Below are 15,862 nucleotides of genomic sequence, written 5' to 3'. Positions count from 1 at the left end.
TCCTGCCATACTTTTTTAGAGTGTGCAACTCATAAACAGCCTATGCAGCTAAGGACCAACGTACCACCCTACTAGTAATTTCCCTTATGTATATAGCATTGTTGTCCACTTCTATAGGTTGGCTGCCAGTTAACCTAACATCAGAAATTGTATATCAAACAAGAGAGGCAACCAATATATTAGCTCCACTTTCAACAATTCTTCAAAGTAATCAGTCCAACAATCAAAATATAGGAATCTGTTCCAGCCTAGTTAATTTGAATAAACTCTTTATTCAACATCACTTCAGATGCGAGCAGACAACGCATTTCGCTCACACTCAGGCTTCATCAGGGCTCACAGTACATGTCAAAGAATCTTCTTTGGCAGTTTGAAGGAAAGACCGAGTGAACGGGTTGCCATACACAGTGCCTGACCTCAGCTACTGAGTTTGTAGTGGAAGTGTTCGGTTTTCTAATCACGTTTTTGAGGATGCTGTTTGCCATGATACCGATAATGATACACACTGTGAGCGCTGAACTTCAGTACTTGCACCTATAGATTAGCATGAGGATATATCCAGGTTTAAAGGTGAGTCTTCGAGGTTACTGTTTGTCTTGATACTGATAGTGACATGAACCATGAGACCTGATGAAGCTCGAGTGTGAGCGAAACGCTTTGATGCTCATATCTAAAGAAATTATGAAAAAAGAGTTTATTCAAATGAACTATGTTGGAACAGACTCCTAATTTTGATTGTTGGACTGATTGCTTTGAGTGATAGTTTTATGTGTAGTGTATTGGAGTTACCTTCTATGAAGCTCTACAAACTGCTAACAATGAAATGTAATTCAATTCAATATGCAAAAAGTGCAGTTGGTGATTCCCTTCCACAAGTTTGAATGACACTTATGAACAAATTTCGCAAGTCTATATAAATTAAAAGCTGGTTCCAAAAACAATGACAATTATTTACATGAAGAGTTTATATCTACAGCTGTGTGCAATTTGTGACTGGGTGAAAATCAAATTGGTTCAACAAATGAGGATGAGAGGGTCAGGCAGCTTGGAAGCTCTGAACAGCCAGCATTTACAGCTCTTTGAAACTTCAATTGATTAGTAAGGTTTATTATTCTTACTGGGCGTATGTTTCAGAGGTTGAAAAGGTTGAAAACCTGGCCAATTATCAAGTTTCTGAACCTGAAAATGGTTGGATGTCTTGGCATTCTGTGTTATATGAAACTCCTCCTTGCATCACATATGTCTTGATGTGTTATGCATATGGCCTTGAAGGAGATATGCGGAAGTATTCAGAACCAGTGAAAAGATTTTGGTGCGATCACAGCTACAGAGGTGTAGTAAAAGTCTGGCATCAGCAGTCTAATTATTTAGCAGTCTGTGTGCAAAAGAATTTGGCACCACACCAAAGTCAATTAGCATAATCTGTGGGAGTGGGAGAGAGCTAATGTGTTGGAGGCATGTACCTTATAGTAAAATCCAAGGTGTGGGATGATGCATAACAAGGAACTCATGGTGAACAAGAATGCTTTGTTAACCTGTTGTTGCTGAAATTAAAGCAAGAGGTCATGTCCGTGTTTAACCCATGGTCTCTCGTCTAATTGGAAGGTGTCAGGGAAAGTTCTAGTTCTGGTGTGGTGCATGAAAGACTTTCTGTTAGGTAAATAATTTTGTTGTTATGAGTTGAAGTTAAGTCATTGAGTTGTATCCTGTCTGAAGGCTTTTCCAGCATGAGGATTATTAAGACACAGGTGCAACTGGAGAGAATGAAATAGTTAATGATGTTCAGGAAAGGGCTGAGGTATGCATTGAGGAGAAGGGATAATGTTCCGGGTCCTTGGGGTACAGTTATGACAGTTAAGAAAGGTATACTCAAGAATTGGGATAGGAACATTTCTTGCAATCTCTTTATAAGATATGTAAATCCAATCCTGTGTGGTCCTTAATATTTTTAATTCACCTGTTCTCTGTTGTAAAGTAGGTTGTGTCCTGAATGCCTGATTGAACAGAGGCTCTCAAAGAGCTTGCCTAAGAAAGGCCTGTTTAAGATTGGTTTAAAGTTTTGTGGGCCTGAAATGGATCAATGCCTTGTTTCTTGAGAAGATGCTTGATGTTAAAGATCTTGAGACCTTTGAGGACAGAGGGATATGAGGGATTGGATTAATATTTTGCTGGTTGCTGTGGAGAAGTGGATGTCGTTGAAGATGTACGAGAGAAATGATCCATAGGGGTGCCAGCAGTGACATTTACTTCGATAAATCCTCTAGGCTTATCATTAACAAGTAAGAGGAATTAAAGTGTTCATGACTGGAGTGATTAGTCTTAGAAAGATGCATAGATACAGGGAGATCTTGCTCTTATTACATCAAGGGCTTTGACTTTACTGATTAAGTGTCTTTTTTAGAGTTTGTCAGATGGTATACTCCATCAAGCATAATGGATATTCTATCTGCCGGTTTACAAGTGCCATAGACTAAACTCCAGTTCATATGAGGTGGATGAGACATCCGCCACATTTATGATGGAGTATACTGTTCACAAAACTCTACATAAGGTACATGTATGTGACAGCCGATTCACAGTGAGCCGGAGGATGAGTGCTATCTGCAGAGGTGCATTCTATGTTACAGAATTTGTTGACAATTTTGTACAGTTCATGTAGATTTACATGAATCTTCATGGATGGGAGTTGTGTATTGTTGTCTCTTTGGTTTGCTGATGGAGGCTAGTTCTATCGCCTCTTCCAAAGTCTTTTGAAGGCTCTGTTTTTAGTTTTTCCTCTCTTGAGTTTTTTGTAAAACCGATCTATGTTGTGTTGATTTCCAGGAAGTGAAGAAGCTTTAAGTGGTATCAGAGTGTTGAAGTTGGATGTTGCTTAGACCAGTGTAGTAAATTCATGCTTGAGGTTTTGTAAATACCCTGAAAGACACCACTGAGTGTGTGTTGTTAGTGCTACTGTTATTGCCATGAAATGTTCCTAGTTACTCTTCTGACACTGCTGTGGAATGCACAAGTGATACATACATAAATTACTGTTCTGTTTGTATAGAGGCATATTCTGAAATGGGTTTTGTATTCTTTCCTGTATTCTTTCATGTATTTATAAATTGGCCTCAAAACATCTAAAACGGAAATAACATGGGATCATTCAGAGAATGTTCATAAGCGGTTATTACAAATAGAAAGGACTGTGTTCTGTTTGCACTTTTACTAATACGGAATTGGGCTTTTTGAGACTGGTTCACATTCAAGAGTGCATAAAAGAGCACTCCTGTTGCACTACTTCCTGTAGTCATAAATGCTTTTGTGAATGATCGTGAGCCATTGCTGACTTTGTGGTTGTATGTCATGCTTGCATGAATAATCCCTTTGTGAATTGGACACCTCATTTTTCCTTAGCAGTTCATGGACCATACTGTCTTACAACAGCTGTTGAAAGATTCACCCAAGAAGCCAACTTCTTGGAAATTGTTCACTAGATAAGAAGTGCAACAAAGTGTTTTTCTTTTTCAGTCGGGCTTGGATTTTGACCCCAGGAATGAATGTGTGTTATTTCTCTTCTGTCATCTGTCAGTGCAGACTGCTGCATGCTCTGGGAAGGGCTTGGAGAAGCAGAAGGGATGCTTGTTTTTTGGAAGGAATGAAACTGAATCTATTGTGCAATGCCACCGTCGCTGTTTCGCCATGGTCGTCTTGCAAGGCTGTCCCTTTAATAGTTAACCAGACAACCAGCGATGATCAGGTTCGGACTAACTTATTGTTGTCCCAGTCTATCCGCAGTAGCCTGTGGTTGAGGATATTAAAGTTACTTCAGACATTAGTTCATTTGACGTGATATTACGTCCTATTTAATTTAGTTGATATGGTTTTGTGCATATATTGAAACCGAGAGTCACGTGAAAGCATGCTTGTTACTCAAGTCTTCTTGCACCATCCAGTTTGAGAAAAATTCACATTCCTTTTTCAAATAGGGTGTTACTGCATGTGCAGCTGAGTAGAAAGTAAAGGTGTAGTGTTTCGTCTCTGCCATATGAGCAGCATGGGCGGGCCAATGAAATGAACACATAGAGTGACATTTGCTTTTATTCTTCATCTGCATGCTGTGGAAAACTGCACATGTGCATGACAGCCATCAGGTTGACATGTCATAGTTGGAAGATCAACATAACCTCCCATTCATCCCAATGCACACAAGAGGCGGCAGGCCTCAGCTTGTTTCGAATCATAAACTTTAAGCACGCTTTGGCTCATATCAGATCTCTAAATAGCCATCTTCGTTCGGGTGAGACTGTTTAAATAGCCTTTTTGAAGAGGTTTTTGAGTTCACATTCTTCAGCCAACCCTTCGTGCCCTCTTCTTGACCCACTCGTGACTCACATGTCAGCCTTATAAATCTTCTGCCTGACTTGGAATGCTGAACATACAAATATTTGCTCTTTCCGATGGTATTCTTTGTAATGTCATGCCCATTGTCCAAATGCGTGTTAGATGTTACCTGTTGGTTAGTGTTAAATATCCAATGCTTTCCAAATTAAGACGACAAAAGCAGATTTCTAGTTTGCAAGGTCCCAAACCTAAAAAGGAAAAAAACCTGATCAATGGCAAAATCTCTTTTTGTGTGTAAGACCTTGATTTGTTTCCAATGTTACTTTTCAAGATTTTGTTAATGGTATAAGGGAAGAAAAGGCAGTTGATCATTACTTTGAGCGTTTTTGCAGTCACAAATATAAATAAAAAGCTCTTTTCGCCGATAACATTTTTAAATGTTGAGTTTTGAGCCCAAATCTGTAATAATAAACGACCTAGAATTCAGTGTTGCTGGCCACAAGAAAAGCTTCTTGAAATATGTCCTTTTTGACATGCTGTCAACTATCGCTGTCTATATCGCAGCTGTGGGTTGATTTTAGATACTGTTCTAACTTGTTTAAATGTTTATTTTTGGATAAGGCAAACACAAGTGCTGAAACTTTTCAAACACTCACCCCCAGTCACAGATCTGGGATGAATCCATCATCGTTCTTTAGCTCACTTTGCCACCCCAGTTCAGACACAGCTATATGCAAATCAGTCTTGATCCTGTGCCTAATGAGAACAGTCCAGCCAGAACTGCCAAGCCATGCCTTCCCTGGACCAGAAACAAGCATCCGGGGACCGGATTCGGGGTAACACCCCTCATCAGCCAGGCTCACTTGAGTCCAGTGGCAAAGTGAGCAAGGGACCTGCGCCACCCCCACCCCTCCACCACCCCCCCCCACCACCGCAAGAAACAATCTGAGAGAGCAGCACCTGTAATAAGGCAGTGTTGTTGCAATAGGAAAATGTGTTATTGTAGACTGTGGCAGTGGCAGAACGACTGCAAGGTGGCAGAGAACCCTAGAAGTCACAATCACATTCAATAATAAAGCACGGAGAAGTATGTTTTATGCCTCGTCCAAAGGGAACCGCAACAAGGACCCATCAAATTATGACTGGAACTGTGAGTATCCATAGAGCCCACTCAGTTGGTCTGAGCAGCAGGATCAATGGACCCCACATGCCTATTAGAAACACTGTCAACGTACATAGGACTTTGGGGAAAATAGGTACAGTACACTGCAGGTGACACTTGCACGTCTTGAGGCCATACTTTGAACAATGGACAAAGGGAAAGAGGTTTCTAACTGCTTGATTTACATGTTTTGGGTCATCTTGAGAGGACAAAACACCATGGCTCTCAGTAGCAGGAAGTATAATGTTATTCTATATGTCTTCCAAATACCCAATAGTTGTATTCATTTTCCTGGGTAGTTAGAAGATAAGTCAGCACTGGTTTCTTATAATAGGGCTCGAAGTCTGACCCTCCTTGCATCTCAGCATGTGAGGATCTGTCTGAAAGATGTAGAATAGCTCTGTGAATCATGTCTAATCTTATTCAAGCGAAATGTGTGCATCTGCTGCTAAGGGAGAACCACACTGCATGTTATTTAGCGGGCAGAGCATTTGAAGAACCATATTAATTATGTGTGGATTACCAGGAATTGTTTTTGTAGAACCCCCAGAATAAGGTAAATTGTATTGTAATAAGTCAGAACGAATCCTCGTTTTTCACAATATTCCTAACCCAGGATCCTAGGAGTATAGGATTGTCCCGTCATTTTTCAACACAAATGATGTCATACACTAACGTTTGCTTGAATGTCCTGAGCAGGGGTGCAGGTCTTGCCAGTAGAGGTGATAATGGTGCTGATGGAAGGTGTCTTTGTCATTTACTCTCAATACTTCACTTCAGTTTATTATTACATTTGATTTAGACCTCGCCTGAGGTAAAAAAAAAACAACAACATGATTAATAGATAGTAAAACAGTTATACTTTTCCGACGTTAAAACAATTTTAAAAAACTTTAAAAAAAATGTATACAGGTTATAACAAGCAAATTCATCAAGTGACGATTTAAAAAACTCAATTAAACTTTTTGCAGAGCAGAGATTATGTCTAAAACATATAGGGGCAGATGTATGTTCCCTGGCGCATCCCTGCAAATCAGCATGGATGCGCCAGGGAAGATGCGTCACGCAAGTTTGCCCTTGCGCCACCGCAGATACGCCGCATTTACAATGCGGTGCATCGTGGCACAAGGACAAGCAGATGCGTGACGTATCTGCCGGCGTAAGGTTGGCGCAGTGCTGAAGTTGTGTCGCAACCGCGACGCAACTTCAGCACTGTTCCAACCTACCCCATACCTATCATGGTGTGTCAAGCCTTACGCCTGCTTCAAGCAGGCGCAGGATTTTGACGCATCAGCGTTGGCAAAGTGACTCAGTGAAATCTTATAGATTTCACTGAGTCACTTTTCAGGGACGTTCCTGCGACGGAACGCCCCCCTGCGTGGAAACGCCCACATGAAACCTGACGCAGGTTTCATGTGGCGCAGGGCTTTACACCGTGACGCATCTCCATAGATGCGTCACGATGTAAATAGGGCGCAACGTAGCGCAGGGTTTACGCCGCCGCTGTGTCACAAAAGTGACGCAACGGCGGCGTAAAAGTGGCGCAACTCCAACATAGATCTGCCCCATAGGCTTTATATGCCGGCGCCGAGCCTCTACCAGAGTTGAGTTTGGACAGACTAATAACACATGTAAAAAATCTTGCCGTCCTCCGTTACATAAGTCACAAATTTCTATAAAACATTCTAATTTATCCCTTTTAAAAGTCTGGGTCTATAAGGGAAGAATCCCCAGCCTCATTAAAATTATGGTGTTACAACCTCACATCTACTTAGACGGTTGCTTTGATGATGCACTGATATAAAGTAACAACCCTACTTGACTAGTATTGGATCATGCAAGTGTGGACATTCAAAGCTTCCTGTTAACTAAAGTCTTTTGCACTACTGTCCTCAGTTCTGCTGTTGCCCATTGTTAGTGACATTTTCCTGAAAATTACGAGCAGCAGACAGCTTTTTTTGTAGCAGATATTTGGCCTCAACGAAAACTTAAATCATAGTGCAGCCTATGAGTGGAAAATGTGCCTTCACACCAAATACTAGATAGACATATACTTCCACTAGAAACTGGTTGTGATAGAATAACATATGTATTTGTTCCTTCCTTGGGGCATCTTGGTGCTGAATAACAGGTGTTTATTGTTGTCCATCTCAGTGGTGCCCGTTTTAAAACCCTTGGACCAATGAAAGGCTAAGTGGCCTGCCTGCATTCCAACCCGTGGCCATGAGATCAATCACAGGATTATAAAGTGGATGCATCACTCCACTGAGCTACCTATTCTGGTGATACATCCGTTTTTGTACAATTGTAAGTGTTTGTCAGCGTCACTGACATCTTCTTGCTGTATTTTTTGGTCTCAGTGATATTGGGAAAACCCAGCTTTCCCCTTCTAGGGCCACTTCTCATTCAAATTACAGCTTAAGTTTTGTATGAAAATCTTTTTTTTCAAAATACAATTTTTGTCCTATATTGTTACCTTTTGGCCCTGTCCATATAATACACCAGATCCCTTTTTTTTGGAATGCGTTATTAACCAATATTATTTCTTTCAAATAAATTAATATTTCGTTATTCACTGTGTTTGGCAATCAAGCTTCTGGTTTTGGAGGAATTCTCCAGGTACCAAAAATAATAATCATGAACCCAAGGTCGTATCTTCGGGGTGGGTGTGGGATGGAAGAGCCTCCCAATATTTCTTGTCAGTCAGGTAATATGCCCCACACGACTGACTGGTTGGGTACACAGACCTGCCAACTCACACAATATCTGCTCCCTTCACACGGTCACCCATTGAGGAGTCGATATCACATGGTGGCAGGGAAAACGAGATGGAGACCACTGCAAAGATTGGATTTTCAATTCATCTTTTAAAGCTTTGAACAGGTCGATCTCCATTAAAGGGTGTGAAAACGCCCCAAGACATTGGGATGCGCTTCAGCAAGCTTTTCTGTTTGGAAGAGGGGGTTTAGTGGCAGGGACTAGGCAAATGTGCCTCATAAATACTTCTTGACATGAGGCATCGCCCCTCCTCATACAGTGGTGTTTCTTTTATTAGTTGGGAGGTCTGGTAAGTTCAAGGTAACTGTTCACCTGCTTACAGAGTCCAATGTGGTGACATGGCTTAGCACAGGGCACAGGTGTGGTCTGATATCAGCGCTGTGCAATGAAAGGTCCCTGTCACAGTGACACCATGCAATGCATCTCAGCCAGCAACAGTCAGAGCTGCAGACAAAACTGTGAATGGTGGTGGTTCTCTACTGAAATAGCTTCCCTCTAACAGACTGAAAAAACAGCCAGACTGTCACACATGCCAGATCTAAGCAGTCCTTGGCTGAGTCCATTCTACTCTGTCCATCCTGCAGCTCCATGGTCTAATATTTTGTCATGTTTCCGCATCCCAGAGTATACTGCTGCTTGCAAGCATTACGACAAGGGGCCTGCCTTGCGGTGCCTTGGGACAGGAATGAGTGCTGCTGCATTTCTTCTACATAAAAAGTATAATCTCTACAACAAGCAAAAATGTTTTGAATGCTGTTTATGTTTGTATGTGTGAGCATGTGTGTGCATGTGATTGTGCACAAATTAGTGTTAGCACATGAGTGTGTGTGTACATGTGATGGTATCCGAACATGTGTGCCCTGAGTGTGTTTGTGCATGTCGTAATGTGCACAAGCCTGGGTATGCACATTATTAGAAATTTGGTTTCTGGTTGGCAGAGGTATGCACCCTGTCCAAGCAGGAACCATAATCTGAGTCAGGGTAAGTTACAAACACACCCCAAATTAACCTGTGTTCACCCTCTTTTAGCTTGGCACACAGCAGTCAGGCTTAACTTAAGAGGCAGTGTGTAAAGTATTTGTGCAACACTTCAAACAGTAAAACACTGAAAACACCACACAAAATGAACCCACAACAGGTTAGAAAAATAGAATACGATTTAATAAATAAAACAACACCAAAAGACAAAAATCCAATTAGTAGAACTTGAGATATGAATTTTTAAAGAATAAACTGTAAAATAGCACTTTAAAGCAATAGGTGCCTATTTGGCATATCTGGTTGCGCTGGACCGGGGCAAAGTCAAAAGTTCAGGTCGACCGCAATAAAGCACAGGCTGGTTACAGGGAACCACTTGGCCCCATTGAACAAACTTACCTCGATTCTGGTTTGGGTTAACGTCAAGAAAGATGGCGGTGCAGCCGAGGAATTGCGTCGGGACCTATCCCGCAACACAGGGAGATGCATTGGTTTTCTCCACGCAAAGTCCGTGATGCATCCATTCCGGGGCGATGCACGGGACCCAAGTGCAATGCATCGGATCTGCTTCTGTAGCAGGTGATGCATCGACTCTGATGGCGATGCTCTGGTTCTGAGGGCAATGCACCAGGTCTGCTCCACACAACAACGAGAATGCACCGGTTCTGATCCACGCAAAGGCGAAGTTGCACCTGTTGTGATTACCCGCAACAGCGAAGATGTATCGGTTCTGATGAAGATGCATGGGTTGGCTGGAGAAGCACTTTGGGCCTCACTTCCAAGGGTCCAGGACTGGGGAGCATCACTTGGCAGGGCAGACTCACAGATGGCAGAGTTCAGATGCAGATGCAGGTAAGTTGGAAGTCTTTTTAGGTCCCTGAGACTTCGATCAGGAGGCAAGCCAGCAATCCTTTGGAGTCACTCTGGGTTCAAGTGATGCAGGTTCAGTCATTCTCACCCAGGTTGGGGAACAACAGGCAGGAGGGCAGCATAGCAGGGCAGGTGTCCAGCAAATCAACGGTCCAGAAGAGTGGCAGTCCTTCAGCAGCCCAGCAGTTCTTCTTCCTGGTAGAGTCTTCACAGGTTCAGAAGTGTGGTGTCAGGGGTCTAGTTCTTATACTCAGTTGTGCCTTTGAAGTGGAGGTGACGTCAAAGAAAGGTATTTGAAGTGCACAGAGGTTCTCCCTTCCTGCCCTGGCTCAAAACTCACTACAGGGAGGTATACAGCCCTTTGTGTGGGGACAGAAGACAACCTATTCAGGTAAGGCTGTGTCCAGCTCCTCCCTCCCATCCTGCCCAGGATTGCATCAGGATGTAGATGGCCCATCAGTCACACCTAAGCTGTCTTTATGTGTGACTGTCTAGAGGGAATGAACAAAGCCCAGCTGTCACTCACCCCAGACGTGTATTCAGAGATAGGCAGCTGGCACAGAATGGCTAAAGTAAGAAAATGCCAACTTTCTAAAAGCAACTTAAAATCGAACTTCACCATAAGTTGTGATTTTAGATTGTAAGTCCAGGGACACCAAACGTGAAAAGTCTATTTCTTCACAATTGGGAATTACACTGAAAAGAGCTAATACGGTCATCCCGATGTTATCCTATGTGAAAAACTAAATTGGGAGTTTTTCACTACCAGGGCATATAAAACTTAAAAGTACATGTCCTGCTTTTTAAATACATTGCACCCTGCCCTCTGGGTTATCTAGGGCCTACCTGAGAGGTGACTTATATGTATAAAAAGGGAAAGTGTAGGCCTAACAAGAGGTTTATTTTGCCAGGTAGAAATGGCAGTGAAACTGCACATACTGGCTCTACAATGACAGTCCTGAGCTCCGCCCGCAAACACACCATCGAACTCTGAGACCTACTCAACTCCACCTCCCCAGATGTCGTCTTCCTGATGGAGACCTGGATGAACGCCTCCTCGGCACCCAACATCGCCATAGCCACTCCCTGACAGCTGCAAGATCACCCGCAGGGACCGCACCAACAGAACAGGAGGAGGAATCGCCATCATCCACAGAAACACCCTCAGAATCTCAACCAGCACCGATGACACGCTCATCACCGCCGAACACCTGCACTTCCAGATCCACACCGACCCCATCACCACCCTCAGAGGAACCCTAATCTACAGACCACCCGGCTCCCGGCCGCAGTTCAGCGACTCGATCGCCGACCTCGTCAGCACGCACAACCTCGCGTCCATGGACTACATCCTCCTCGGAGACCTAAACATCCACCTCAAAAGCACCAACGACAGCAACTCCACCACCCTGCTCGCCAACCTCGCCAAACTCGGACCCAAACAGCTCGTCACGACTCCCACCCTCTCCGCCGGATACACGCTCGACCCCATCTTCTCAGCGAGCAACCACATCACCTTCAGTCACACCACCAAACTCAACTGGACCGACCACCGCTGCATCCACTTCACCACTGCACACAACGGGCCCCCCACCGCAGCTGGAGCAAAGTCACCAAAGACCAGCTAATCACCACCCTCGCCCGAAACCCACCAACATACACTACCAACACCGACACTGCCGCCCTCAACCTCAGGCAAATGGATCGACGACTGCGCCAACACTCTCACCCCGATCAAGAAACCCTCGAACAGACGCACCGACAGAAAAGCCATCTGGTTCACCACCGACCTCCAGGCATCCAAGCAGGCCTGCCGTAGGCTTGCGAAGAAGTGGCACCACGAACAGACACCGGACAGCAACACAGCCTACAAGAGCGCCATCCGCAGACACCACCAACTCATCTGAACCACCAAAAGGACGTCCTTCAAAAAGCACATTGACAACAACGCACACAATAGCAAAGAGCGCTTCAACATCGTGAAGGAACTCCCCACCCCCAGCTTCAACTCCAACGCCATCCCGCCATCACAAGACCTCTGCGACTCCCTAGCTACCTTCTTCCACCGCAAGCTCGCAGACATCCAAGACAGCTTCAGCAACCAGGCCCCCCCCGACAGACACAGTCACCTCAGACTCACCACCCCCCAGCCACATCAACCCACTGCTTTTCTGGACCCACGTCAACGATGAAAACATGATCAAAATCATGAACACCATCCACTCCGGTTCACCATCCGACCCCTGCCTGCACCACATCTTCAACAAAGCAAGCTCCACCTTCGCACCCCATCTCCTCAAGATCATCAACAGCTCCTTTGAGACTGCCACCTTCCCGGAGAGCTGGAAGCACGCCGAGATCAACGCCCTACTCAAGAAACCCAAATCTGACCCCAAGGATCTCAAGTACTTCCAGCCCATCTCCCTCCTCCCGTTCCCGGCAAAAGTCATCGAGAAGATCGACAACATTCAACTGACCGCCTTCCTCAAAAAGAACAACATCCTGGACCCATCCCAATCCGGATTCCGCAGCAACCACAGCACCGAACCAGCGCTCATCGCCGCCATCAACGACATCAGGGCCATGATGGACAACAGAGAAACCGCGGCCCTCATCCTCCTGGACATCTCGGTCACCTTCAACACTGTCTGCCACCGCACTCTCTGCACACGCCTCCACAAAGCAGGGATCCGCGACAAAGCACTGGACTGGGGCACCTCCTTCCTCACCGGCAGAACCCAGAGTGTCCGCCTCCCCCATTCTGATCTAAAGACACCAAGATCATCTGCGGCGTACCCCAAGGATCATCCCTCAGCCCAGCACTCTTCAACATCTACATGGCACCACTCGCCAACATCGCCAGATCGCACAACTTCAACATCGTCTCATATGCTGACGACACCCAGCTGATCTGCCGCCTCACCAAGGCCCCCCCCACCACTAAAACCAACCAACACAAAGGAATGAAGGCCATCGCTGAATGGATGACGAACAGCCACCTGAAACTGAACTCGGACAAGACAGAGGTCCTCATCATCGGATCCACCCCCTCCGCCTGGGACGACTCATGGTGGCCGGCTGCACTGGGAGCTGCACCGACACCCACTAACCTCACACGCAACCTTGGAGTCATCCTGGACTCCGCATTGTCAATGACCCAGCAAGTGAACGCCGTCTCCTCCTCCTGCTTCAACACTCTCCACATGATCTACAGATGGATCCCCACCAGTACCAGAAGGACAGTCACCCAGGCCCTCGTCAGCAGCAGACTGGACTAGGCAACGTTCTCTACGCAGGAACCTCAGCCAAACTCCAGAAACGACTACAACGCCTATGCATTCCTTATCCTCGATTTCCCCGCCACAGCCACATCACAGCCCACCTGAAAACCTGCACTGGCTCCCCATCAACAAGAGGATCACCTTCAAGCTCCTCACCCAGGCTCACAAAGCTCTCCACAACACCGGACCAGCGTACCTCAACAAACGACTCACCTTCTACACCCCGAACCGTCATCTTCGCTCTGCTGACCTCGCCCTCACAACCGTCCCCCGCATCCTCCGAGCGACCGCCGGTGGCAGATCGTTCTCTCACCTTGCAGCAAAAACCAGGAACACCCTCCCCATCTGCGTACGACAGACCCTGGACCTGCTGGCCTGCAGGAGACTCCTCAAGACCTGGCTGTTCGAGCAGCAGCAGCACCACCGCGCCCCCCAGCGCCTTGAGACCCTCGTGGGTTAGTAGTGCACTCTCCAAATGGATTGATTGATTGATTGATGGTTAGAGGGTTACTTAAGTGGGTGGCACAATGAGTGCTGCAGGCACACTACTAGCATTTAATTTACAGGCCCTGGGCACAGGTGGTGCACTTTACTAGGGACATATAAGTAAATTAAATATGCTAATTGGGGGTGAGCCAATAATACCATGTTTAGGGGAGAGAGCACAAGCACTTTAGCACTGGTTAGCAGAGGTAAAGTGCACAGAATCATAAAGCCAGCAAAAATGAAGTCAGAAAAGTGGAGGAGGTAGGCAAAAAGTTGGGGGGAAGACCACCATAAGGCTGTCAGGTCCAACACACATGAGCCTGTGTGTGCATAGGTGAATATGCACACATGAAAGTCTGTACATGTGAGTGTGTACTTGAAGTGCGTGTGCAATAGAGTGTGCTCATGAGTGTGTTTGTGTGTGTGTTTGTGTTTGGGGAAGTGTCCTTTTTGACATGGTCACCCCCACTTTTTGCCTGGTACATGATGTGATTTCTACTAAAAGCGCACTGGGTTCCTGCTAACCAAGTCCCCAGTGCCAGAGCTCTTTCCCAAAACTATACAATTGTTCCCCCAAATTGGCAAAATCTTTAGCACCCTCTGTAAGTCCCTAGTAAATGGTCCCAGTATGAATTGTGCCACCCTAAGAGACCCCTCACCATGCACATGCATGACTGCCAGTGCAGGCTGCATGTCTTGGTGCAGGCAAAAGGGAATCCCTAACATGCCACACATCCCTATGTGCGATGTCCCCTACCACTGCATATGATAGCCACCTCTACAGCAGGCGTGACAGCCCTAAGGCAGGGTGCTTAATATTATAGATGAGGGCATACCTGCATAAGCAGATATTCCCTGTGCTGGTCAGTTTGATTACTGCCAGTGCAAGTGAAGAGGAAAGCCATTTTAAAAGATGTGCTGTGCACTGGTGAAAACGAGTTCCTCAGCTACATGATGGCTTCACTGAAAACGGGGTTGTTTGATATCAAACATCTCTTATTGATGAACCCACACTGATTCCAGTGTTGGATTTATCAATACATGCACCCAGAGGACGCCTCAGAGGTGTCCCCATAAACTGTACCAACTGCTTGTTGGCTGACTGACTGGCTTTAGCTAGCCTAATACCAGAGATGAATTCCTGACCCCCAAGGGTGAGGGCATTGCTCTCCGGAGGCCAGAAACCAGGCCAGCTCTGGCAGGAGGTGTTTTCCACCCCCTCCCACGAGATGACCTGTAGATTAGCGTGCCACGATAAGGGAGCTTCAAAGCAGCCCCTCCACCTTTGGTATGGGACTCTGGTTTCTAGCATGGGAGAGGATGCCAACCCCCTGTCTTGCTCCAGTTTTGGTAGGAGGACAGGAGGGAAAATTAGTTAGATTAGGAGGGGTGCCCACCTTCAGTCAGCACCACCCCTAGAGTGGGGCAGATTATGTGGACCCCTCGCGTCAGATTCCTCCATAATGTCTTGGAGAGAATTAACCAACTAGGGTTAGGGTTATGCCGACTTCCCAACAGAAGTAGTCATATGAGGGTGTAGTCACCCTAGAGGTTAAGTACACCATTGGTTACTACCTGGCACTCCCTCTAACGCCCCTAAATTCAGTATTTAGGGGAGCCTCTGGCACTAGAAAAGTAGATTCCTGCCGACCTAAGAAGAATGACTGAAGAGCCACGACAGCAGAGAAGAGGAGAGGAAAGCAACTGACTTCGCTCCAGCCCAGCCAGCTAGTTTGTATCCCTCATCGAGAACTGTGCCAAAGTCAACTAGTCCTGCAGCTCGACTGCAAAAGCCTGGGAGGACAGTCTGCCTTCGAAAAAGAGCCAAGAGTCTCCCTTAGAGCAGTGGAGCGGCTCCCCTGCATCCTGCAGGCACCCAAGAACTGCTGCGAGGCCTCCGGACTGCCAAACACCTGACACCACTGCACCCATCGCTCCAAGTTCTAGTTGACGTGGGCCTATGGTGCCAGCATGGTCCCCCAGC

This window comes from Triturus cristatus, chromosome 4_2 (assembly GCF_964204655.1).
Source record: "Triturus cristatus chromosome 4_2, aTriCri1.1, whole genome shotgun sequence".
Lineage (NCBI taxonomy): Eukaryota > Metazoa > Chordata > Amphibia > Caudata > Salamandridae > Triturus > Triturus cristatus.
This window is presented reverse-complemented; position numbering follows the sequence as displayed.